The 27,394-nt window shown below is 46.0% G+C and overlaps 1 protein-coding gene across 1 annotated transcript in view; it reads left to right on the forward strand.

Moving 5' to 3' along the window:
- Positions 1-6,862: 6,862 nt before the first annotated feature.
- Positions 6,863-27,394, forward strand: part of TNRC6B (trinucleotide repeat containing adaptor 6B) — a 212,099-nt gene continuing 191,567 nt past the window's right edge. The window contains exon 1 of the mRNA XM_084632991.1: positions 6,863-7,041. The gene's annotated coding sequence lies outside the window, so the exon portion shown is untranslated. The remainder of the gene's footprint in view (positions 7,042-27,394) is intronic.

Below are 27,394 nucleotides of genomic sequence, written 5' to 3' on the forward strand. Positions count from 1 at the left end.
GACACAATGTGGCTTACATCAACCTAACACTGAAGTGTAGACCCGGCTGAAATCTCATGCTGATTCTGTCTGTTTGGCTCTGGCTACACTAGAGAGCTTAGAGTGGCACAGCTGCACCGCTGTTAGCTCTCTGTACAGCTGCTGTAAGATGATGGGAGAAAGCTCTCCCGTCTACTTAATTAATCCACCCCCAACGAGCAGTGGCAGCTATGTCTTCAGGAGAGGTCCACACTGGTGTTTCAATCAGCATAAGTTATGTTGCTCAGGGGGTGGCGAATTCACACCTCTGAATGACATCATTTATGACTTAAGCCCAGGGGCGGGCAAACTACGGCCAGCGGGCTGGATCTGGCCTGTCAGGGCTTTGGATCCGGCCCACAGAACTGCCCCCCGTGGTATCACAGGCCCCGCGCCACTCTCAGAAGCGGCTGGCACCACGTCCCTGGGGCCCCGGGGGGAAGGGGCGGAGCGCAGAGGTCTCTGTGCATTGCCCTTGCCTCCAGGCATCGGCCCCTGCAGCTCCCATTGGCCGGGAACGGGGAACCGTGGCCAATGGGAACTTCGGGGGAGGTACCTGGAGGCGTGGCAAGGGCAGCACATGGAGCCCGGTGGCCCCCCTCCAGGGGCTGCACAGGGATGTTGTTCTGCCAGCTTCCCAGAACGGTATGGTGCGGGGCCAGGGCAGGCATGCAGGGAACCTGCCCTGGCCCCTGTGCGTGCCGCTGCCACCCCGGAGCAGCTTTAGGTAAGCGGCACCGGGCCAAAGCCCGAACCCCTCCTGCACCTCACACCCCTCCTGCACCCCAACCCCCTGCCCTCAGCCCCCTGCCACACCCCATACCTCTCCTGCACCCCAACTCCCCGCCCTGAGCTCCCTCCTGCAGTCCACACCCCTTCTGCACCCCAACTCTCTTCCCTGAGCCCTCTCATATGCCCCGCACTCCTCCTCTGCCCCAATCCCTTGCCCTGAGCCTGTTCCTGCACACTGCACCCCCTCCCACACCCCGCACTCTCTCCCGCACCCCAACCCCCTGCCCTGCATACAATTTCCCCACCCAGATGTGGCCCTCAGCCCAAAAGGTTTGCCCACCCCTGACTTACGCTGTAGTGTAGCGATAGCCTCAGTTCCTCCAATAGCTGTTTTCAGTTTTTCAATAGCTATGATGGATGCAGAACTTGCATGAAGCATATTACCACTGCCTGTTTCTTATGTGCTTTTTCCATGCCAGCTGCACATGCTGGCCCCCTATACTAGGTGTCTGTGACAGCACACTATCAGCAGCACCATGATCACTGACATTGCTGCAGCCTGAAGAAGGCCACAGCCCAGGTGGAGGTATTTAATCTATTGGGGGATTATGAGCACCTGGGTGGTAATCACTGGGCTAATGATGTAACTGGAAGAATATAAGTGGAACAAACAGGAAGCAAGGAGACCTCAGAAGGAATGCTTAGAAGGTGAGTGTGGGCTGAGGTGTGATGATAGTCTGGCAGTCTCTCCTTACTGTATACCTGCATCACAGTTACTTTGTAAGAAAAGAATAGATACATACCTTGGGGAAAGGATAACAACCTGGTGTGTGTTTGTGACTGTGAGACTATGCGAACTGGCAAGCAGTGAAGTACACCAGCCAGTGAGAGATGCCCTGTGACAGCATCACACAGCTATTCCAACTGGGGACTCTATTGTTCTTTCAGTGCAGACAGTAGCTTCTCCCAACTCCACAGGCTTATTCAGTAACATGATAGGCAGGTCACACCTCTGCAGTTCCCAGGCCAACATTAGAATGATTGAAATGGTAATTTCTGCTGACCAGAAATTCCATTCAGTCACTATGGTAAAAAGAAAAAGGAGTACTAGTGGCACCTTAGAGACTAACCAATTTATTTGAGCATAAGCTTTTGTGAGCTACAGCTCACTTCATCAAGTGAGCTATAGCTCACAAAAGCTTATGCTCAAATAAATTGGTTAGTCTCTAAGGTGCCACTAGTACTCCTTTTTCTTTTTGCAAATACAGACTAACACGGCTGCTACTCTGAAAACTGTCAGTATGGTAACAGATGGGAGAATCCCTGTTGGAGAATCCCAAAGAAAAGGATTCCACTGTTATACAGCCATGTGTTAGGTCGAATGTGGCAGTCCTTAAAATTATGCAAGCAACACTTGGCAATGCTTTAGGAACTAGAATTGGAAACATATAAGGTAAGGCACAGCTGAGGATCTATCTGTATCCCAAGAACCCCTCAATACCAACTGGCAAGAGTGTTACAGGAATATCCTGGTTCTGGTGTGTACATTCTGCTTCACCAAAGAATGTCATGCAAGGTCTTAAATGAAAGCTGGGGTCACACTGGTCATCAATAGTATCTGTACATACATTTCACAATTATATGTAAGGAGTTATGTCTAGATACTGAAAATATGTTTTAAAGTCTGTATCAAGGCAGAGCTGGCAAGCAGAATTTCTTTCAGACAAGAGATGTGTATTCCCCTCTGTTGAGATGTAAATTAAGCACTTTAACACAATAGGTCTCACATCACCCATCTAATCTAAATGCAAATGAAGGACTGTAAGAATTGTAGAAAGGAATTAACAGGTAGGGAAACAGAGCAGGGGGAGAAAACCTTATCCTGAGATACAATTTCAAAGGTATATTTGCAGAACAAAGAAGACATCCCATCATCTTGCAGCTAGGAAGTAAACAGGCAATGTGTTTACATTCATGAAAATGGGATCTAAACCAGCCTTGGTTGGAAATGCTGCAGAAGACTTTGGGTGAGATAAGAATTCTTTGGACAGGAGGTTAGCCTGTTAAGTTTCGTTTCCAGAAAGCGTGTTATGATTTTGTTTTATATGTAACCTTTTATTTCCAAAAAAAGAGTACTTGTGTCACCTTAGAGACTAACCAATTTATTTGAGCATAAGCTTTCAGCTCATTTCATCGGATGCATGCAGTGGAAAATACAGTGGGGAGATTCTATATACCCAGAGAATATGAAACAATGGGTGTTACCATACACATTGTAATGAGAAAAGGAGTACTTGAGGCACCTTAGAGACTAACAAATTTATTTGACCATAAACTTTCATGAGCTACAGCTCACTTCGAGTGATCAGGTAAGGTGAGCTATTACCAGCAGGAGAGAAAAAAAAACCTTTTGTAGTGTTAATCAAGGTGGGCCATTTCCAGCAGTTGACAAGAACCTCTGAGGAACAGTGTGTGTGCGGGGAATAAACATGGAGAAATAGTATTACTTTGTGTAATGACACATCCACTCCCAGTCTTTATTCAAGCCTAAGTTAATGGTGTCCAGTTTGCAAATTAATTCCAATTCAGCAGTCTCTCATTGGAGTCTGTTTTTTTGTTGACGAATTGCCACTTTTAGGTCTGTAATCGAGTGACCAGAGAGATTGAAATGTTCTCCGACTGGTTTTTGAATGTTATAATTCTTGACGTCTGATTTGTGTCCATTTATTCCTTTTACGTAGAGACTGTCCAGTTTGGCCAATGTACATGGCAGAGGAACATCGCTGGCACATGATTGCATATATCACATTGATAGATGTGCAGGTGAACGAGCCTCTGATAGATGTGGCTGATACGATTAGGCCCTATGATGGTGTCCCCTGAATAAATATGTGGCCACAGTTGGCAATGGGCTTTGTTGCAAGGATAGGTTCCTGAGTTAGTGGTTCTGTTGTGTGGTTGCAGGTGAGTATTTGCATCAGGTTGGGGGGCTGTCTGGAAGCAGGGACTGGCCTGTCTCCCCAGATCTGTGACAGTGAGGGTCGTCCTTCAGGATAGGTTGTAGATCCTTGATGATGCGTTGGAGAGGTTTTAGTTGGGGGCTGAAGGTGATGGCTAGTGGCATTCTGTTATTTTCTTTGTTGGACCTGTCCTGTAGTAGGTAACTTCTGGGTACTCTTCTGGCTCTGTGAATCTGTTTCTTCACTTCAGCAGGTGATCTTCCTGAAAACACCATCCTAGCCACTATGGATATAGACGCTCTCTACCCCAACATTCCACACAAAGATGGACTCCTTTTCTCGTTACAGTGTATATGGTAACACCCATTGTTTCATATTCTCTGGGTATATAAAATCTCCCCACTGTATTTTCCACTGCATGCATCCGATGAAGTGAGCTCTAGCTCACAAAAGCTTATGCTCAAATACATTTGTTAGTCTCTAAGGTGCCACAAATACTCATTTTCTTTTTGCGGATACAAGTAACACAGCTGCTACTCTGAAACCTTTTATTTCCATTATCCTTACTCACTATCTCTTGAATCTTGAACCTTTTGGTAATAAATTTATCCATTTTCACTATAAATACATCTAAGTGCTGTGATGTTAAGCAACCTGCTGATCCTGAGTTGAATCATACAAGTTGGTATGTACACTGTTTTCCTTGTGGACAGCAGACCTGGTATTTTTGTGAGCTTCACCAGATGAGGGTCTGGAAGCTACAGGTGAATGTACCAAAGGAGCTTGGGGACTAGGGTGCACTTATTTTTAACCTGTAAAGCAAATTAAGGGCAGCATTAGCCAAGGGAGAGTGTTTGGGTAGCTAAAGGGCTGGTAACGTCAGGGAGCTGACATGCAGCTAAGGACCAGCAAGAGTCTCTCACGCTGGGGACAGGAGCGGTGACAAATGATTCACAGTTCTTGGTACCCCTAGAACAGTCACATTATCCCTGGGCCTCTGCTGAACCCTGCATAAGCCCCCTATCTATGTCTCTGCTGGTGTCAGGCACCCCTTTCACTGCCCTCTTTCCCCGTTCCTATTCTATAGTCTTCTTTGCTTCCCCCTCATCCTCCATGAGTTCACTTTGTCCCAGTAGGATCTGTACACCTCCATATATCCCGTCTTCCCATTTGGAGACCAGAAAGCACAACTCTGACACCCCCCTGCATGTGCCTTCCAGTCCCAGGCCCCTGTAGCTCATTCCTGGTCCCCTGCCCACCACTTCATAATCCCTCCCAGGCAGGCTCCTGCTCCTCTGTCTTTCGTTTTGGTCTCCCAGTCCCCAGTCTATAACCCCCTTACTCCTGGCAGCTGGAGTCCCAGGATCCATTTTTATTTATAAACAACTATCGGTATAAATGACGCTGATCAGACGCTTGGAAAAAAAACTCTATATAATTTCAGTCACCCCAGTGGCAGCTCTCCTCACGACGGCTAAAAGACATTTATCAGCAGGGTCCACAGAACAAAACGAATTTGGCGTTTCTGGACCTAGGTTTTGGAGAGTTCATTAACCCCACGGCTTCAGAACCTTGTCCAAAACACAGTGGATTACGGGCAAGAGTTCAAAGCCCCGAGGAGGAAACCCAGATTCCGCTGACGCCAGCGGAGCCAGGATTTCATCCCCTTAAGTGTAAAACGCGCCGCGACGGCCGGCCGGAAGGACGCGTGGGGCAGGGCTCGCGCAGGCGGCGGCGGCTGCTGGGCAGGATAACGGCCAGTTTTGTCCCCTCATTTCCGTACCTAGTTCCGGGTCATAACCACGGGATTAGCTCGGAAACCCGGCGCGCGGCCGCGATGCTGATCTGCGCTGTGCCGCGGCGGCGGGACACCACGGCGGTGTCTGTCGCGGAGTGACACGCCCCGAACGGCGCAGGGCCCGGCGGGCGCTGGCGGGCGGAGCTCACGCGCGGGCGCGCCGAGGCTGCCGGCAGGGGTGAGACTGGGGTCCCCGGCGAGGCTGTCCGGCTCTGCGGGGACTCAAGCTCCAAGGCGGACAACGCCACGCGCAACCCCCGGCCGTAGCCCTGCGCCTGCGCACGTCACAGGGCCCCTGATCACATTGACCCCTTGGCTAAGCATGGGGTGTGAGGGTTTAGCGCTCAGTGGTGCATGACTATTGTCCAATCAGAGGCGCAGTTAGATGGTAACCACGCTGTTAAATCATCAGGAGCGATGGTTGATGGGACCAATCGCATTGCTTGTTGTTGCCCAACCGCTGAAAAGTGGATGGGCGGGGCACCCTTAGTTACTTCCACCAATGGCTTGCGAGCTGCACTAAGAGTGACACCTCCCGTGCCAAATAGCGCTTCAATCCGTCTGAAGCCTGCAGAGGGCGGTGCAAGCGGGGGATAAACAGCGTCGCAAGCTACGCGGGGTGGGGTGCTGCGTCTCTGTTATGAGCCAGTCGAAGGGAGGGGGCAGTGGGTCGCTTCGCGTCTCTGAATGTTTAAAGCTGTGGACCTATTACTAACCTGAGCACACGTCACAATCTTTCCCTCTTACTGGGCCCACACTGGAGCCGGTGGGCATGTCTACAATTGATTGACGTAGCTCTTCTAACCACCTGACATGCGCAGGGCTGGGGGAGCGCGGTTAAGCACCAACGACAGGGGAGCCTCAGACCCGCAACTCGGTGGGGGGCACTCTGTTTGTGACGAGCCCAGCATTTACCCAATGGGTGGGAGAGACTAAAAATACAGCCCAATGAAGGCTGTGGAAGGGCAGGAGAAATGGGCGTGAACTCATCCAACGGGCTAGGCTTGTAGCCAATGAGGAGAAGGGAAGCGAGTCTCCAGCCAATGAATTATGTGGAGGGGCATGTATCAACATATGACTGTCACTGAATGTAGCCAATAGGTGGGGAGGTAGTGACGACGCTACCCAATTGGAGATGCAGAAAGGTGGGTATTGCTATGATAGGCAAGAGTTGTGGCTAATGGGCGGAGAGATCATCGAGGCAATACCCAATTAACAGTACGGAGGGGTGAAAAGGGGCGAGGAGGTGTATGATGGGCAGGGAATGAAGCCAATAGGCTGGGAGGTCGTCGCAACACTGTCCAGTGAGCGGCGCGGGGGGGCGGCACGGAGGTGTGTCTTGGTGTGTTTGGGTTCGTGCTCCTGGGGGAGGGAGACGGCGGCGAGGAAAGTTTTTATTTTTTAATTTTATTTTGTTTTCAGTTTCTGGGGTTCGCGCTTCCCCGGCGGGTGAAGCGAGCGGGCGGGAGGAGCTGCCCCCAGCGCTAAGAAGAAGGGGGCTACGCGCGCCACAGCGGCGGCGGCTCCTCGGCGGTGAGTGCGGGACAGGGGCCCCCCCCCGACCCACGGGCACACACAGCACGGCGGGGTCTCCGCTAGCCCCTGCCATGCACCTCCTTGGGGCCCGGCGCTGCCGCTCTTCCCGCGGGCAGGCCCCTCCCCAGGGGCAGCGGGCGTCTGGCTGGAGACCGGCCCCGCCCTGTGCGATCCCCGGCCCCGCCAGGGGTCTCCCGGGGCCGCTGCCGACTCGAAGCCGGGGGTGGCCGCTCGCTGGCCTCTGCCCGGGCGGCTCGACTGGGGGCTGAGGCGGGGCCCGCAGCGTGCGCGGCCGGGGTGGGTGGGTGGGGTCTAGGCCGGGAGTTTAAACTGGTGGCTGAGCCCCGCCCCGTGCGGAGAAAGGGGCAGCCCGGGGTTCCGCCAGGAGGAGGCGACGAAACGGGCCCGGAGCCCGCAGTTTCCTTCCCTCAGGGCGGGGGCCGCGCTGCTGACGGGCGGTTGGGGCCCTGTCTGCCCGCGGCCGGATGGGGCCTGCAGCGCCGCGCTCTGCCCGCGGCACGAGCCTCACCGCCGCTTCCTCGGCGCGACGTGCGAGGCCCCAAGGGGCCCGCGGGGCATCCCACCTGCCCCCCGGCACAGCCCCGGCCGCCAGCTCCGCCCAGCAGCGGGGACGAGAGCCGAGCCGCACCGCCTGCGGGAGGCGAGAGTGGGATGTGGCCCGGGGAGAGACTAGGAGCCTCTCTGAGCGCAAGCGATTTGTCCTGGTTCCCTGCCGCCCCCGAGTAAGCCGCTAACCAACCTTTAGTGGTTGCAATTAGTCTGCCCCCGGAGTGTGGATAAACTCCCGAGGTTATTTTCATAGCACTACAAACCCCATTGGGTTTGTTTAACATGCTGCTAGTGTAAATGGGTGTGTAGGCGGGAGGAGAGACCGAACTCAAGAGATGTGTCCCAAGCTAGAACCAGTTCTTAGAGCTGTTCGTTTCATAGGAAAATGCGAGAAGACAAATTGCTAGTGCTGCTTAACACTGACTGCAGGATGGTGCCCAGCAGACTCTCCTGTGCCTGCTTTGTGATGCTCCATATGTTAATAATATATATTATATATGACTAAATAGGAATAGGACATACATGAGGTCATCTATGTTTGTGAGCGGGTTTTTTTTTAACTGAACCTAGAGATAAGTGGTTATGCTGAGGCTATATATTTGCATTCATAGTCAGACATGCTTAGTATGATTCTTTGGATTTACTGTCCCAGTTTAACTTCTATAAACAGGCTTTTTTAATGTCAGAGTATATCTTGTTTTTTTAAACTTTTGGTTTTAACTTGCAGATTATTTTGAGCAGTCTGTAGAAACACATACTGCTTGCAGAGCATTGTTAGCTTCAAGTTCTTCTAGTCATCTGTTTATATTTAAGAAAAACTCCTGTATGACTAGCTAAGAATCATGAGTATCTTGCCTTTGCATTTAACAAGACTCTAGATTTTCTTGAAAGATGCTTCAAAAAATGGTAATAGGCTTTGGTGGCTTGTATAGTCACTTCATTTTGAAAATCTGCATGACATTACAGTTGTAGACTAATGCACAAGAGCAGATGGGTGTATTCATGTACCTCAAAATAAGACTAATCTGTTTAGCCCATAACAGTTTAATTGAATTATAACATCTGGAGTTGGCTGGCCCATCCAGGGGTATAGGCCACAGCTCTAGTTCAATGCACATCAACCGGTAAAACACATTCTGTGAAGTAAGGTAATCATTCTGTGTGTGTCTGGCATGTTACTTCAGTGTGATTCTGTCATTGGAGCTAGGCTAACTGGAGAGGAGTTAATTACGTAGGGATGACATAGGCTTACAGGCTTGCAGTAACAGTGTGGGAGGTCTCTTCACTGCTGAAAGGTCAGCTGCTGTCTTTTTTTTTTTTTTTTAACAGCAAGGTGTAGCTAATGCATGTTTAAAAATCTAATCCCTCCAAGCCTAGAGATAACTTTCAGGAAATACCAACTTCCTCATACACATGCAAACCGGCAAAAAATACTTTAATTGATAATTGAAATTTACAGATAGGCAAAGAAGAAAGTCTGCTTGAGGATTTACTGGAGTTCAATTTAAGGATATTTACTTTGTGTATTTTGAGGTGATGTTGACAATTTGTGTTTTAACAGTTTATAAAGCTTTGATTTTTTTTTTTAATCTTGGCATCTACTGTAATTAAATTATTATTGCCTGACCCCCATATACTGTCCCACATGTGTGAAACTTTAAATTGATAAAAATAAAAACAGAAATTATTTAAAAAAAAAATTGAATTCTGCCAAGCCTCATGATCTTGCTGTAAAGTCCTAGTGGAGGTAAGGTGCAAGCTATATAGCTAGGTGAGTTCAACATTATACTCTAGCCCCTCCTCCCCCCGCGCCCTCCCTCCCTGTCCCCCAAAATCTGGGTTTGACCTTGCCTACCTAATCCCAGTAAAAACTACATAGCATTCTCATTACTAGGATTTTACAGCAAAATAGCTAATGGGAGTTAGATTGTAAAAACATACCTTGTTTGTCAGTGAAGGCATAGCCTCGATTTCTAGTATCCACATGGAGATATTGATGGGAGGTCCAGAACTGGAAATCTTTTCAGTCTCTGTCTATTAGGTGTGCACAGGAAAAATTGGGACACGTTATCTACAGAATAATCAGGATCCTCAGCGACATATAGTTCCTTGCTACTGCAGATATTTTTATATTGCTGCATATTATGGCAGAAAAATCTAAGCGTTCATTTTAAAAATTAAACCTTCAAAGTATGGTATCAAAACCTTCTAACCAATTTATTTGAGCATTAGCTTTCATGAGCTACAGCTCACTTCATTGGATGCATCCGATGAAGTGAGCTGTAGCTCAGGAAAGCTTATGCTCAAATAAATTGGTTAGTCTCTAAGGTGCCACAAGTACTCCTTTTCTTTTTGCGAATACAGACTGACACGGCTGCTACTCTGAAATCTAGATTTTAGAAAACGTTCTCCACCTTATGACAAATGTGAAGGTCACTTTTTATGCCTAAATGGTCCATTGACATTCTTTTTTAATGATTATAGTATTTGTTTTCAGAAATATTAGCATAGATTCTTGTCTCATGAGTATATTCTCATGGGACAGGAAAACCAAGAAAATAAGCATTCTCTAGTTGTAATAAGGCTTCTGATCAAAAACACATGGATTATAGGCTATATTAATAAAACTTACTTCCAGTGATTGTCCCACTAAAGGACAATGTGATGCGTAATAGAGCCTGCGGCTCAAGATCATCTTCTGGAAAGAACAATATCTGTTAGGACATGGGTGGGCAAACTTTCTGGACCGAGGGCCACATCTGGGTGAGGAAATTGCATGCGGGGCCATGAATGTAGGGGTGCAGGAGGGAGTGTGGAGGGGGTGTGGTGTGCAGGAAGGGGCTCAGGGCAAGGAGTTGGGGCAGAGGAGAGGTGCAGGGTCTATGAGGGGGTTCAGGGAAGGGGGTTGGGGTTCAGGAAGGGTGTGGGCATGCAGCAGGGGGCTCAGTGCAGGGGGTTGGGGTGCAGGATGCACAAGGGAGCTCAGGGCAGGGAGTTGGGATCTGGGATCGGGGTGCAGGCTCTGGTCCAGTGCCGCTTACCTGGAGTGGCGCCGGGGTGGCCAATGGGAGCTTTGGGGGAGATACCCACAGGCAAGGACAGCACGTGGAGCCCTCTGCACCCGCTCCCCCAGGGGCTGCAGGAATGTGGTGCCAGCTGCTTCCGGGAACGGTGCAGGGCCCGCGGCGCCACAGAGGCAGCAATCCCGTGGGCCGAATTCAATGCCCTGAGGGGCCGGATCTGGCCTGCAGGCCGTAGTTTGCCCACCCCTGTGTTAGGACTTCTGGCTGTATTGCTGATAAACTTAGCCAACCTAACCTGTAGTGCTTTTCTTCTTTTGTTCTTTTTCTCTCCACAAATAAAAAAATCATTCTACAGTTCAACTCCTGGGCTGTGTGTGGCAGTTAACAAAATGAATACAGCTTTTTGCAGGATTTGACACTAAATCTTTTCATTACAGCCAAGCTAATAGAAATAGGGATGCTTTTAGTACTCTAGGCAGCTATTACCTTCAGATAAAGCTGCCAATAGATATTTCTGTTTCAGCCTTGACTGGTTGAGTAGAAGTCAGAAATCCTCTGATTTCTCTCCTCCCTTCCATATCAATGTGGAATAAAAGGTGCTCTCCTGATACCAAAAATAATAAAGTAGATAACTTTTAGAAAGGTCTGTTCTTTACCCTCCAGACAAGTAGTGAAAACATTCTTAGCTGTGAGATCCACAGAGCAGCAGATATACTTGCTTGCTAACATTTGGTATTTCATTCCATTTGTGAGGCAATGGACATATAATAAGAATATATAGCATTTAGACAATGCTTTGTGTTTTTGAAGCAATGTACAAACATTAATCAGTCTTCACATCACCCCTTTCTCAGTAGCATACTGCTATCTTTGTCCTCTCGCATAGACATTGTGAGAGAAGATTCTGAAGCTTTTATGTTTTCATGAGTGTAGGGGTTGTAATCTCATTTTGGATGAACTTTTTGTTTACAGTATATTGAACTATGGAGATGACCTTTACTAGTTTGGCAGGCTGTAGTTCAGAAATCAGATAAACCAGCAAATACATTTAAATTATTTTGTATAGATGAGTGAAAATGTGGTGGATTATTTATGCAAGATGTGGAAAAAACTTTTTTGTTCTTAGTTTTTCACCATTAAAACAAATAAACTTTACATATCTAAATGACTATAGCTAGAAACTGGAAAAGAAAAAAAAAACAACAACCCCCACCTCTTAACCAGCGAGGCTTTTTTGTGCTGTGGAAAAATATAGAATCAGATTAGATAAGAGAAATGGGAGGCACTATAAAATATAATGGAAGATGAATGCCATGAGAGAGAGAGTGGTCAAAATGCAAGTGTAAAGTATAAAGTGGTAGATAGCAAGAAGGTCAAAATACATGCAGAGAAGGCAGAGGATCAAAGGCCAAAAAAGCTAATTAGTAGATCAGAGGATAAGAAGTCAAACTGAAAAATAAAGGGGTGATAGTTTATTTTTTAGGCAGCTTGACAGATTATTAGGAGAGAGGTGATGCAATAATAGCATGTTGCTTGAAAGGGAAACTCAATTAGTTATGAAGGAAGGTAAGATTCACTTACTAATTCTTTTATTTAAGTTTTTACTTTTTAAAATTCCATCTCAATTTCTCACAGTCAGCATTATTAAAAAGCACTGTAATGGAAAACAAACTGATAAGGTTTCTAGTAGAGTCCTGAGCTGCTTGGAGGGTGAAGACTGATCTACTACGGAAGTCCTGATAATGAGAAATCAGTACCCTGATGCTGGTGGATCCAGCAGCCCTCTACAAAAAAGATCATTCTTGTAGCCATAGAGAGCTGCCGCCTCTGTCTCGCTGACAAATTCCAGGTTCTGCTTTCTGTCTTAATAGTCACACATAAGGAAACCCTTGCTGAATGACTATTTTTCTGTTCTTGCCTTACATAACTTATTTCTACTTCAAGACAGCCGGAACAGAGCTCATGTTAAGTCACCCTTCTAAGATCATATACTGTGTCCTGCAGTTCTGTGTTATCTTCCTTTGGAATTCAGTGTAGATTTAAACCTTCTTTATGAGAGCAAGTAATTAAAAGCATGTCTTTAAACCCTTTAAGTTAAACTGGCAGAAAACCCTGTATGGATGGTCTTGTTTTAAGAGCGGCTTATACTTATTTAGCTTGAATAATAAAATAAGAGCATCTGGGTAGGGATTTGTACCAGTTTAACTGAATTGGTTTAAAGACATGCCTTTAAACTGTGCAAGTTTGAGTGTAGACAGGGCCTGAGTTTTATACAATGAGAACATGCTTTCCTAATGCACCTGTGTGTGGACTAGTTACTATAAAGCTTTTATTCTAAGCAAAACACTATTGCCTGGTCTAGGCACAGATTGTTGGACTAGTATAACTAATTTGGTTAGGCATGTGATTTTTTTAAAAACTATTATTTGTATTACCATAGTGCCTAGGAACCCTCGTCATGGACCTGTATCCCACTGTGCTACATACTGTACAAACACAGAATTAAAAGACTGTTTTGCCCCAAGGAGTTTACAGTTGAAGTATAAGATGAGAGGAGACAGCTGGATATAGACAGACAGGGGAATACAAGGAAACAGTGAGGTTGGCAAGCTGAGAACTATCTGCATCCCAATGCTGATCCAACAAGTTAAATTTGTTTTCGTTCCTTTGCTAGAAGGTGTCACCAACTGATAGGTGTAGTTGCGAAAAGTTCTTCCACAAGATTGTTCACTGTGTGTTTTTGAAAACCTTTTTATTTCATTTCTATCTTGGAATTGACCCTTAAACTTTTGCAAACAGTCTGCTTGCTTCTTCTGGAGAATCTTGGCATGCCTTCTTGGAGCACTTTTCATTTCTCCGTGCAGCCTTCTGTAGAATCTGCTTCAGTACTCAACAATTTGACATTTCTGTGATTTGGAAGCCTTCATAATGATACTCAACTCTATTGTTTGCAATAGAAAGAAAACATGAATTTACCTCCTTTAGCTGTTCAGTGAAAACATTATTTCAAATGGCTGGGTTCATGTTCACAAAAAAATGCCTTAATAAAGATATGCTAAAGTTAACATAGTAGGTAAAAACATTTATTAGCTATAGCAGAGTCTTGCACAGTCTTTATGATCCTTTAGAGAAAATAGTGTAGCTTCGGCGTCTGATTAAGTGCTGAAATTAGCCCTCTCTTTCTTCACTCCCAAGTGAATTTAGTGGCACCATTGTCTCCATCAGGGTATCAAAGTCCATGACAGAAGCTGGCTCCTATAGCTTGAAGAGAAAAGAGCCTGTTTGTAGAAAGCAAGCAGCTCCCAACCAAGATACATACATTTGCAATAACTGCCAAAGATCATGCAAATCTTGGATTGGACTATTCAGTTGCATGAGACATTGCAAATCATCTATGTCATGGGCTGCAATTCCCAGTCTCTCGCAGACTAAAGGTTGCCAACACAAGTGAATTAAGTTGCTTAAATTCAAGAATGCCCTGTAAAATTATTTCTAATAAGGTAGCCAGAATTCAGGCTCCGTTTTTGTCATGGATTCCCTGACTTTCTGGGACTTCTGCAGCGGCCCATGCGGCTGGCCCGGGAGCCGCCTGAGGAGGTCGGGCAGCCCCTGGGCCAGTTAGGGTGACCAGATAGCAAGTGTGAAAAATCGGGATGGGGTGGGGGATAATAGGTGCCTATATAAGAAAAAGGCCTGAATATCAGGACTGACCCTATAAAATCAGGACATCTGGTCACCCTAGGGCCAGTCGCACCGGATGCTCCTGGGGCAGTGTTGGGGCCCCCCTGAAACCTAGCAGAAGGAGTTTGGATGTGGGGGGATTGGGGTGCTGGGCAGTGCTTACCTGGCGGGGCTCCCCAGAATGACAATGGGAAGTCCCCTCCCTCAGCTCCATGTGCTGCCTCTGCCTGCAGGTACCACCCCTGCAGCTCCCATTGGCCGCTATTCTCGGCCAATGGGAGCTGCAGAACTGGGGCTTGGGGCAGAGTGGAGGCAGCATGTGGAGTTAGGAGCTGGAGGTCACCGCTTCCCAGGAACCAGGTAGGGAACCTGCACCAGCCCTGCCAACCCCCCCCCCCCCCAGCACCTGCCGTTCTCCCCTGGGTGTCTCCCCTCAGCACCCACGGTGCTTCTAGGGCTGACCTCCCCAGTGTTTTAGTCGGGGTATATAGTAAAAGTCATGGACCGGTCACAGGCTGTGAATTTTTGTTTACTCCCTGTGACCTGTCCATGACTTTTACTAAAAATACTGTAACCGTGACTAAAACATAACCTTAGCAATAATATGTCTCACATGAAATAGTAGCTTCATGACATTGACACCTACTCTTTTTAAATAGTTTTAAATCTGTCTTCATTTATAACCTTTGAGGGCTTGTCTACCCGATAGTATAACTGCAAAAAAAACAAACAAAACAAACCTGATACAGTTAAACTACTGTAGTTATTTGAGTGTAACTCTCCTGGGTGGACATGCTTATTCCAGAATAAAAGTGTCTTTTTTTCAGTTTAGTTTAATCCACTTCGAAAATGACATGTTAACTGGAAAAAGGCACTGTTATCCCAAAATAAGTGTGTCCACATGGGGAGTTATACATATAACTGTAGCAACTTAAATTCACAACCCTTCCTGTATAGACAAACCATTTGTCTGATGAAGAATTTTCAGTTTTGCCTTTTTCCATTTATAGTAAATGCTTAATTTTCTACTTGTTTCTTATGGAGCTTGAAATGAACAGGACTTCTGTTAGTTCTTGGAGAATGATCCTTATAACATTTCCACAGGTCTCCTGGTGGGTCTATAAGGTCATTATTTCCATTTCTGATAGCTCACCATTCTGGAGAGAGAAGATGTTGCAAACGCACATTTTAAAAAAACCCAGTCAAAGCTTGATAATAAAGTGTAAGTCTGGAGTTTTGGATGCAGTATTCTAGCTATTAGCATATGTCCCTTAAAGTCAAATTATCCCTGCTTGACTGTGTCTTAAATCTCATTGTCGTCATTTTAAAAAAAAAAATTAAAAAACCCAACCAAACAACAAACCCTCAAAATAGAGAGCATGCAACAAAAGTCTTCACAATCATACTACCACAACCATGTCATGAGGTTTTAGATAAAATACAATCTGAGGTGATAAAATTAACCATACAAGAAAGGAAACAAAAAGAAGTCTGAAAAAATAGACCTCTCCTGCTGCCATTGGCATAAGCATAGAAACCTCATACTGAGACTTAATGCAGATTGGCACAAAGGACCTTTTATGATGTATGTCAAGAATCCATGTTTTAGTACCTTTCCAAGATTCACCTAAAAGCATATCTCCAAAGAAGAGTACAGAGATACATAATAGACAATGATGTTTTGTTTAATGTATATTTACATGATAGACTGTAATGGCTCATCCACTAGAGAAGTGTGTTTTAAAACAGATTACAAGGACTTGGAAGCTAGCCATGAAAGTCATTCTCAATGATTTTAGGAATATTTTCTTGATTAAAACATAACTACGTTTATTACAGGTCTGTTTTGATAATCATTATGCAGACTATCTGCTTTTGGATGCATATTATGTCTACCTTACATACATAGAAAGTATCCATTTAGATGCATAAGGTGGTATTTCCCTATGCATTGCATTTTTTTGTTTTGTGTGTGCATGCCTTTTCCTTGTCTGCTGTTTGGTCAAAGGATAGGCATGGTGCCAAATGTGCTCACTGGCAATTAAAAATGTAGATGAGTAATTTTTTGTGAGGAGGATAGGAGCAAAAGTAGCCGTCCGCCACGGGAACCGAGACAAGCGTTGCAGGAAGTGCAGCTACTCCAACAAGACCCTGCCCCACGTCCTGTGCAGCTGCAAGCCCCACTCCAGAGCCTGGCAGCTGCACCACAACGCCATCCAGAACCACCTAGTGAAAACCATCGCACCGCGCCTGGGGGAGGTCACCGTGAACTGCGCCATCCCCAGTACTGACAGCCCGTTGCGACTTGACGTGGTAGTCACCGACGAGGCCCAGAAAAAGATTATCCTTGTCGACATCACGGTCCCCTTCGAGAACAGGACCCCGGTCTTCTGAGAAGCCCGAGCTTGGAAGCTGGAAAAATACGCCCCTCTGGCCGACACTCTGAGAGCGAAGGGCTACGAGGTGCAGATGGATGCCCTGATCGTCGGAGCCCTGGGCACTTGGGACCCCTGCAACGAGCGTGTGCTGCGGACCTGTGAGATCGGTCGATGCTACGCACGGCTCATGCAGCGCCTCATGGTCTTGGACACCATCCGATGGTCCAGGGACATCTACATTGAACACATCACCAGCCACCGACAATACCACGAGGTGTGAGCTGGTACGACATCGTGCATCCACTATGGGAAAGGGACTGAAAGGCTTTTTCCATTGGACCATATGAACTGGAACCATAAACTCAATGAACATTAAATCCCACCAAATGAGGGTAGATCCATCCCCATCATCTTATTCACTCATTATACTCCACACTTGAACATAGCCATTATATGGACAACATACCCCTTATCTCAATGTCTGTACTTTGACCAGTTAAACTTTTACCCCCAATCAGGGAGATTGCAGATTATGTATTCCTTATGCTACCAGCTCCTAACCGAATTTCGCACCCCTTGATAATCTGTGCCTTATTCCCTGATAACCAGAAACTTTTGTGCTTGAACTCTGTACCGTTTCCTTTTTATTTGAACATTATCGTAATAAAATTATTAAATCTGACAGTACCTGTGAGAGAATATGTATCAAGGCAGATGTGAATTGTCACTAGAGTCACAAATATAGATGAGGAAGAAAATTTTTGTGGTTCAAATCCTAGCTTCATTGAAGAAGTCTGTTTCTTTAAAGAAGGTAGCTCTTCCTTGGCTATCTTCCCCATCATTCCCCTTTCAATATTAGGTCCACGTGTTTTGGTTGTGATTTTTAAATAGGTGAGAATTACAGCTACGCTTGACAATACCAGATGTTTGTATAACATTACATCCTCAGAACAGGATGTGGTGCTAGGGTTTAAAAATTAAATTTAGGGGGGAAAAAACCTCCAAGTGCTGTCCTTCAGGGATCAAACTTCAGTTTTGGGCCATTTCTTAAGTAGCTCATCCACCTTCTGCAGAATGCACCTTGGCACATTGCTGTCGTATTTTCAGAAGTGTCTTTTTTTTAAAGTAAGAGTAAAGAATCTATGTATTTCACTAGGTGATATTCACTTTTCTGAATGAGACTTGAGTAGAAATTTGTGCTACAAATCCAATCTTGCTCATCCATTATCAGAAAAAGATTTCCTGTGGTGCTAGTTGATTACTCACAATTCTTTTTTTAAAGAAGCTTAAATAGAAGTTTAGCTTAATATAGTAGACTAATTTGGAAGGAAAAATGTGTACATTTGGTGGAAAAGAAATGTACTTAATTTCTTAACATTCTAGCTTCCACCATTTAGAAAATATTGGCAAAAAACATATTTTCTTCTGATGTATTAACTATATACTGAAGCCTAAAAGAGTATTGCCAACGTCAAATGTTAAAAGTTTGATTCTTATTTGCCTTCTTGTTTTCCAGCATTGAGTGTGCCCTTGCTTTATATATTAAACCTTTTCTTGCCCTCATGGTTGTAGAGAAACTTTTTTCTTTTAATGAAAGCCAAGATTCTCAGGCTGTAGCATGAGTCTAGCAGCTGTCATTTAAGAAAAACACAACAAATTGCAATACTTGTGATGATATCCAGCAAGTTGGCAAGACTGCAAAATATTCCATATTGTGGGTTAATTTTTTTTGTTTCCTCTTGGTTTCCCTGGCATATGCTCTAGTCTGACATAGCTGTCTATTGCCTTTGGCTGTTTGTGGCTGCCTCCTTTTGTGAACAGGGTTTGAAGAGGTTGATGGAGATGAAAATACTCTTCTTTCTTCTTTGGTGACTCCTCACATTCACCTTCTCCAGTTGACTGGTGCCCCCTCTGGTCTTTTCCCACCCCTTTGTTGGCTGCCTGATTCCTCTCTTCCACCTTTTTCCTGAGAGACTTCTCCAACCCCTAACAAACTTCTCACCATTAGGAAGGTTTTTTTTTTCTCTTAATTTCAATCCATTATCCCAGGGATCAGAGAGGTGGAGGTAGAAGTCCCATTGTCTGAAACATTTTAAAAATTAGATAAAGCTTTGGAAAATATACGTAGGGAACAATCTGGTAGTACCCCTAAGGCAATGGTTTTCAAACTTTTTTTCTGGAGACCCATTTGAAGAAAATTGATGATGCCCACGACCCAACAGAGCTGGGGATGAGGGATTTGGGGTATGGGAAGGAGCTTTGGGCTGGGAGTGCAGGCTCTGGGGTGGAGCCAGGGATTAGGGGCTTGGGGCTCTGGACTGGGGGTGCAGGCTCTGGGGTGGGGCCAGGAATGAGGGGCTCCAGGTTTGGGGGGGGCTCAGGGCTGGGGCAGGGGATTGGGAGGGGGTCAGGGCTCTGGGCTGGGGGTGCAGGCTCCAGCATGGGGCCAGGGATGAGGAGTTTGTGGTGCAGGATGGGGCTCTGGATTTCAGGGGGGGCTCAGGGCTGGGGCAGGGGATTGGGGCACAGGGTTGAGGCACGGGTTTACCTCTGGTGGCTCCTGGTCAGCGGCGCAGCTGGGGTGCAGAGGCAGGCCTTCTGCCTGTCCTGGCACTGCGGACCACACTGCACCCTGGAAGCAGACAGCAGCAGGTCCGGCTCCTAGGCAGAAGCGCGCAAACAGCTCTGTGCGGCCGCCGCCTCCCCCAGCTTCCATTGGCTGGGAACTGGCTAGTGGGAGTATGGAGCCGATGCTCGGGGCGGGGGCAGTGTGCAGAGCCCTCTGTCCCCCCTGCCTAGGGGCCGGACCTGCTGCTGGCCGCTTCTGGAGGACAGCGTGGTGTCAGAACAGGTAGGGACTAGCCTGCCTTAGCTGGGCAGCACCACCGACGGGACTTTTTACAGACCGGTCAACAGTGGTGACCAGAGCTGCCGCAAGCAGTGCCTTATGTTCCATGACCCAGTACTGGGTCACGACCCACAGTTTGAAAACCACTGCCCCAAGGCATGAATAAAATGACATAAGAGGTCTCTTCTGTCTCTACATTCTATGTTGTTGGTAAGCATATTAGCTGAATGTTTTTGCTTAAAATATTAGTGAAATAGTTAACCTTGTTAATGTCTAAATTGTGAATACCTCACTGAGATGAATGAGGTGGATTAAAAAAAATTAGGACTATTTATAGGAGGGGAGATAAGGTATGTAACACCCTTTCTACTTTAAGGAAATTTACACTGGTGTAATTAAGTTTGTGCAGACCCCCAACATGGAAATGCTGCACCAGCACAAAGTGGGGTGTATATTAATGCAGTTTAATTTGGTATGTTACTAGATTGAGGCCCAGGCTAAACACAAAATTGCATCAGTTTAATTAAAAAGGTGTGATGTTGCACCACTTCAGTTAAAACAGTTTGCGTATGAACACTCTTGCATCATTTGTTAAACCAATTAAGTCAAGTCTAACTTTCTCCTGTTTCACAAAAAGAAAAGGAGTACTTGTGGCACCTTAGAGACTAACCAATTTATTTGAGCATGAGCTTTCGTGAGCTACAGCTCACTTCAAACTGATGTAGGCAGGGTAGAGCAGTTTAAATCCAGACTAAAATAATGGTTTGAAAGACTGAAACAGTGTCGAGGCTTTGTAAAACTCTCTCATCTTTAGATTATAATTCATAATGAACTAAGGCTAAGGTTTTCAAAAGTGACCAGCAGTTTTGGGTGTCTCGGTTTTTGGGATCCAATTCTAGCTACCTTAAAGAGGCTTGATTTTTCACAAAGTGCTTAGCACCCTGTCACGGCGTGTCAGGTCACATAGGGTTAGCTGGAAGGGTGGAGCCGATTAGGTCCTACCCTGAGGACCCTTACTGTAACATGGGGTAGTATTACTTAGTGACTAGAGTCAGGGAGTGGCCCTTCCCCTTAGGGCGGCGAGGCCCACTGGCCAGAATCAGGGAAATAGCCCACCTCTGAGATTGCACGGCTGGTTGACCTATTGGGGGAATGGGGCGCCACTCAGGGGTCTGTGGCACCCTTAGTAATGGGACTTGGGCTCTCCCTGCTCCTCCGAACCCCAGCCCAGGGCCCTGGCAATAGTGCAGCCAATCTGCAGCCGATTAGGTCCTACCCCGAGGACCCTTACTGTAACATGGGGTAGTATTACTTAGTGACTAGAGTCAGGGAGTGGCCCTTCCCCTCAGGGCAGCGAGGCCCACTGGCCAGAATCAGGGAAATAGCCCACCTCTGAGATTGCACGGCCGGTTGACCTATTGGGGGAATGGGGCGCCACTCAGGGGTCTGTGGCACCCTTAGTAATGGGACTTGGGCTCTCCCTGCTCCTCCGAACCCCAGCCCAGGGCCCTGGCAATAGTGCTCACCCCTGAGTCAGCAGGGATCCTCCTGCAACACGCTGACCAGTCCCTCGGTTCACTCACCGGCAAAGAGTTCAAGTCCCCTGGGCTGCTGCTTATCCGTTACTCCTCGTCGAAACTCCTTGGGTCTCTGGGGTTCTCAAATGACTGGGCTCGCACCAGTGTCGTCCTTTCTCTGGGCTCATCTGGCAGCCTGGAGTCTCCAGTCAGGAACTCTGTGAGCCATAGTCAGGGTTTGTAGCAACTCCCTGGAGGGAGCTTGCAGCCTGCGTCCTTCCTTCCCAGACTGAGGAGGGCTGATGCCTTTTATATGCTGCCTCCAGGCTGAGTATGCCCAGCGGGTCAGAGTTAACTCTTTTGGGGCTGGTGCGGGGTAGGTATAGGGCTCTGTCCCTGTTGTCCTCTCTCATCTGGGAGAAGAAGTCTGCATTAGTGTGTGGGCCCTACCCGGGCAGTGTAATATGCTGAACTAGTAGGGTTGGAGCAGGGGTGAGCAAACTATTTTGGACCAAGGGCCACATCGGGGTTGTGCAACTGTATGGAGGGCCAGGTAGAGAAGGGTGTGCCTCCCCAAACAGCCTGGCCCCCGACCCCTATCCACCCCCGACCCATCCATCGCTCCTTGTCCCCTGACCACCCCCTCCCGGGATCCTGGCCCCTAACCACTCCCCTGGATGGGGAAGGTCCCAACCCCCCCGTCCTCTGACTGCCATGACCCCTATCCACACCCCCACCCCTAACTGCCCCCTGGGACCCCACCCCCATCCAACTCCTTGTGCTCCCCATTCCCTGACTGGCCCCCCCAAACCTCTGCCCCATCCAACTGCCCCCTGTCCCCTGACTGCCCCTGGGGACCCCCTGCCCCTTATCCAACCCCCCTGCTCCCCGCCCCCTTACCATGCCAGAGCCAGCCACGCTGCTGTGCTGCCCGACAGGAGCAGAGGGCCAGAGTGCTACCCGTGCGGCAGCGTGACTGCAGGGGAGGGGGAACAGCGGGGAGGGGCCAGGGGCTAGCCTCTCTGGCAGGGAGCTCAGGGACAGGACAGTCCTGCAGACCATAGTTTGCCCACTTCTGGGTTGGATGGTGAGATACCATCTCATAATCCGTGCGTTCGAATCCTTCATGGCGTTGATACATCGTAGGGGTGCATGGTCTGTAATGAGACGAAAGGGGCTCCTTAGTAGGTAATACCCTAGAGTCTCTCACCCATTTTACCGCTAAGGCGTCCTTTTTGATGGTGGAGTACTTGACTTCTCAGGGTAATAGGTTCTGGCTTAGGTACAGCACCGGGTATTCCTCCCCCTCTTGTTCCTGCAATAGCACACTGACCAGTCTCTCAGTTCACTCACCAGCAAAGAGTGCGAGTCCCCTGGGCTGCTTCTTACCCTTTCCCCCTCATTGAAACTCCCCAGGTCTCTGGGGTCCTCAAATGGCCGGGTTCCAACCAGTGCCATCCTTTCTCTGGACTCATCAGGCAACCTGAAGTCTCCAGTCAGGGACTCTGTGAGCCGTAGTTGGCATTTGTAGCAATTTCCTGCAGGGAGGGTTATAGCTTCCTTAGCCTGCAAAGCAGAGTTAACCCTTTTGGGGCTGGTGCAGAGTAGGTATGCCTCGTCACACACGTACCCTCTGAAAATCCAAACCTCTTTTAAAATGTCTCAGTGTAGGCACCCAGAATTTAAGCCCTTGAAATGACTATTCGCTTTTGAATATCTTGGCCTAAATTACAAGTACTGGGGGTTTTAAAATGCCATTACTGGCATTTGAATTTTACAAAACTTCTACAGGAAAAGGACTGAAAATTAAGGCCTTAATTCTGCAAACACTTAAGCAGATATGAAACTGTACACACACAAATAATTCCTTCAGTGGGACTACTCCCACTGAAGTGCTTAAAGTTAAGTCTATGCATCAATGCTTGCAGTTTTAAAGGCCAAAATTGTGTTTTTATTTAAAACTTTTCTCTCAGTGCCACAGTCTGTGTCTCTTCAAAGCAAACTTGTGTTAGTGTTAACAAGGAAAGTTATTTAGACATTCACAATAACTTTGTTAATGTACTGAACTTATTATAAACAGGTCAAACTTTTTAAACCCTAAACCCATATTTAGGCACCTAAATAACTTAAGACCACAAGTCCCATTGATATCAAACTGGTAATCCTGAAAGAGGATCATAGCCTCGGCAAAATTTTCTGCTTTCTGACTAATGGAAATTCAGAATATAGGATGCTGGTTCCAAATATAATATGCGCTGTTTATCAGTTCGTTGTTTTCACAGTAAGGGTATTGATGAGGCCCTGGAATTACCTTGTTCAGAATAGATGAGTATTTTAAGTGTGAAACTTCGTAGTTTAAAAAACGTGTGTAAAATCTGATATTCCGTTAATAATTAGGAAACTAGTTAGAGAAAAGACTACAAAAACCTCCATCCACTTTAGCAATTTTTGGTTATAAAATGAGGAGAAAGTAAAGAATTAGGAACATGTAAAAAAAACAAACAAACCCTGAATTAAATAAATTAAAAAAAGTGTAAAAAGTCATTATCTTTATCCAGTATGGTAGATGTAAGTGTGTTCTCACACACAGTTGCAGTGAACGGGTATTGTTGCACCATTCAGTTAAACATCTTGGTATAGACAAGCCCTAAGTTGCACCTATGTAAACCCCGCCTTGTACTGGCATAGTGAATATACATTAGGAGTTTGCACTGGTGTAACGTCATCAGTGGAGTTATGCCAGTATGAATTTTCTTAATGTAGACCAAAAATAATGGATGATTCAAAAGACAGTAAATTGGGTGCTCCTGTTCCTATGAATGGGAATAGCTTTAGTGTTAGCAAGGAAATTTATTTAGATTTAGGGAATGGCTAAAGAAATTGAAAGGCAGTAAATTTAAATCTGATCTTGTTTAAATGACTTCAGTAGTGCATGATTTAAATAGCGCTTCCAGAATTAAAAGACACTTTTAAAAAATAATTTTTTTCTTCTTCCCTGTTGATGTTTAGAAGGGTATTTTGAATGGGACCTAAAGTAAAACCATTAAACATGTGCAAGCAAATCCTCCCCCTTCCTCTGTGTCTGTTTGCTGCCTTATTGGTTTCAGCTTTGTGACTGCTGTTACTGATAAACACCCTCTTGCAGGAGGTTTTGATGGCTATGACTTCAGCTCACAAACAATCCACCAATCTTGAATTGCGTCCCATGATAAGCATGTTAATTGGATGTTTCTGCTGAAATCATCAGCAGTGAAATAGTTAATAATGTTGACATTTATATTCTTATCTTTAAGTTTCAGGCTTAAAGATGATCTGTCAATGGGCGGGGGGGGGGGAGGAGGGGAAGGGGCTTCTGTCTTTATTTTTGCTTCTTTATGATGCATACAGAAGGCCTGAATGGTGTGAGGATTTTTGCTTGTTGTTTTTAATATTAAAAATTCAAGTCCTCTCTTTAGCGTGGAAGACCTTGTCTACTCCTTGCTTTAAGTCTTGCAAAGCTTTTCCATTGCTTCTAACATCAGTTTTTGTTCCACTAGTGCTAGTAGTGTTAGGAACTGTAGAATAAATGGACTGCTAACATTTTAGGCACTTTGATTAGATCTGCATCAAGTAGAGTTAGCTGACAGTGTGTGTAAAATGCTGGTAGTAGCTGATGGGGCCCATCTGATATGTTGTGGTATGAAAATAAATATGAACTGGAAAGGGACCTAGAGCTATGGAGGACTGAATTAGAAAAAAGAAATGGCTTACAAATCAGACAACCAGTCAGAATGCATGTGGTGTTTCACTGAGAGGGACAAGGAGAAGCTAGTAAAACAAGATGGCATAGACTTAAAGTGTGTAAAGTGACAAAGATTGTGAGACCAAGAGAAAACTTTTAAATAAAAATACAATTTTAGCCTTTGATACTGAAGTGTTGAGTGATGATGAGAATGGGAGTGTGGATGCAGATGTTAGGTGCCGCATGCAGAGCTTTTGGTGTAAATGGAGGGAGTTGACAGGAATTCTGTGGTAAAAATATGCCAAGTAGACTACAGTAGTGGTTTTCAACTAGAGGTATACAGAGGTCTTCCAGAGGTACATCAACTCATCTAGATATTCGTCTAGTTTTACAAAAGCTACATAAAAAGCACTAGTGAATTCAGTACAGACTAAAATGTTGTAATGACAATGGCTTGTTTATACTGCTCTATATACTATACACTGAAATGTAAGTACAATATTTATATTCCAATTGATTTATTTTATAATTATATGGTAAAAAGAGCAATTTTTCAGCAATAGTGTTGCTGTGACACTTTTGTATTTTTATGTCTGATTTTTGTAAGCAAATGATTTTTAAGTGAGGTAAAACTTGGGGTACGCAAAACAAATCAGACTCCTGAAAGGGGTACAGTAGTGAGAGCCACTGGACTAAAGAACAAAGATCATGACTATGCCAGTCATGAAGTATGAGTCAGAATGCTGGCCAGTGAGGAAGAGAGAACAGCTTCTTTACATGTCTGAAATGGGAATGTTTAGGTGGATGCTGGGTAAGATGAGAACTGATAGGCTATTCAATGAAACTGTATTAGCCAGGGTGCAGATACAGTAACTCCTCACTTAAAGTCATCCTGGTTAATGTTGTTACGTTGTTGATCAATTAGAGAACATGCTCGTTTAAAGTTGTGCAATGCTCCCTTATAATGTCATTTGGCAGCCGCCTGCTTTGTCCACTGTTTGAAGGAAGAGCAGCCCGTTGGAGCTAGCTGGTGGGGGCTTGGAACCAGCATGGACTGGTAGCCCCGCTATCAGCTCCCCGTTCCCCTAAGTTCCCTGTGTGGCAGCGGCCCAGCAGGCTGTCAGTTGCCAGGCAGTTCAGCTGTTCCTCCCCCTGCTGCTGTGAGCTGCTTCTGCCCTCTGCCTTGGAGCTGCTCCCCGGAGCCTCTTGCTTGCTGGGGAGGGAGAGAAGGGAGGGTCTAATATCAGTGTGTCCCCCTCCCCCCTGCTCCTGCACCTCGCTTACCCCATCGCCATAGAGCGGGGGACACATGACAGGGCTCAGGATGGGCAGTAGCTGTTGTCTCAGCTTCCTGATTTACTTAAAAAGGCAGTGTACTTAGAGTGGAGTCAGCATACTTAAAGGGGCAGTGCGCATCGCGTGCTCTCTCTCTCATACACATAGTGTGCGCCTCTGTATGCCATGCTGTCTTCCCTCCCTCCATTCGTGCTGCCTTTTAGAGTGTGAGGCTACACTTGAGGGCTCAGCCAATTGCTAGTTCATCATTTAAAGCAGTAAGGAATTCCCTGGGAAATATCCCACCCTCTGACTTCACCACCTCAACCAAGCTTCACAATCATCATCACAGTGTACCAGTATTAAATTATTTGTTTAAAACTTGTGTGTGTGTGTGTATATATGTATATGTATATATATAATCTTTTGTCTGGTGGAAAAAAATTTCCTTGGAACCTAACCCCCCCATTTACATTAATTCTTATGGGGAAATTGGATTCACTTAACATTGTTTTGATTAAAGTCACATTTTTCAGGAACATAACTACAATGTTAAGTGAAGAGTTACTGTAGTCCCTGCCATAGAAAGGCTGACTGGCTATTGACTGAGATGGCTATGTCATGTGAGATGGTGAGACATAAGATGTGTTGGCCACAGAGTACAAGAGCTAATAGTCATGGGACAAAGACCATGAGGAAGACCTAGAGAAAGGTGGTTCGAGATGCTGAAGGAGGACATGAAGATTGGTGTCAGCTTGGCAGATACACTTGACAAGAATGTCTGAAGATGAAGAATAAGAGCAGTCCACCCTGATTGACAAGATAAAGTGAAGATGGAGAAGCTCACTGCCCATCTGCAGTGGGACTCCCAATGTCACTAACACTAGGAGAGCTGAGCCGGTATTATCAGCAGTGTGAAAAAGCCTTCGTATGACTGGAGAGCTAGTGACCGTATGACCTTACAAGAGCCAAGACAGTGAAAGTTGAAAGGGAGTGGGACTTCTGGTCAGCACTTTTCAGGACTTTTGATTTTGTTTACACTTCAGGGACTAATATTATAGCGAAAGGAAGTCTCTGTTAAGGACTTTCAATTAAGGTAATAGAGCTAATGCTATATATCCACTGACACTCTCACCACATCCTTTAGCTAATCCAAGGAAGATGAGCTGAAATTCTTGATATTTTTAAGGTTAAACAACAAGCAGGAAAAATCCTTTTTGGGTCGTCTTTGTGCATCAGAAAGTAGGAAAAGGGCACAAACCCAGATTTAAAAAAGCAAACAAAAAAAGCAAGCTTTGCAGGTCACCTTTAACCCATTGAGAAGAATAAGGGCAGTT

This window comes from Lepidochelys olivacea (genome assembly GCF_965140295.1).
Source record: "Lepidochelys olivacea isolate rLepOli2 genome assembly, chromosome: 1".
Lineage (NCBI taxonomy): Eukaryota > Metazoa > Chordata > Testudines > Cheloniidae > Lepidochelys > Lepidochelys olivacea.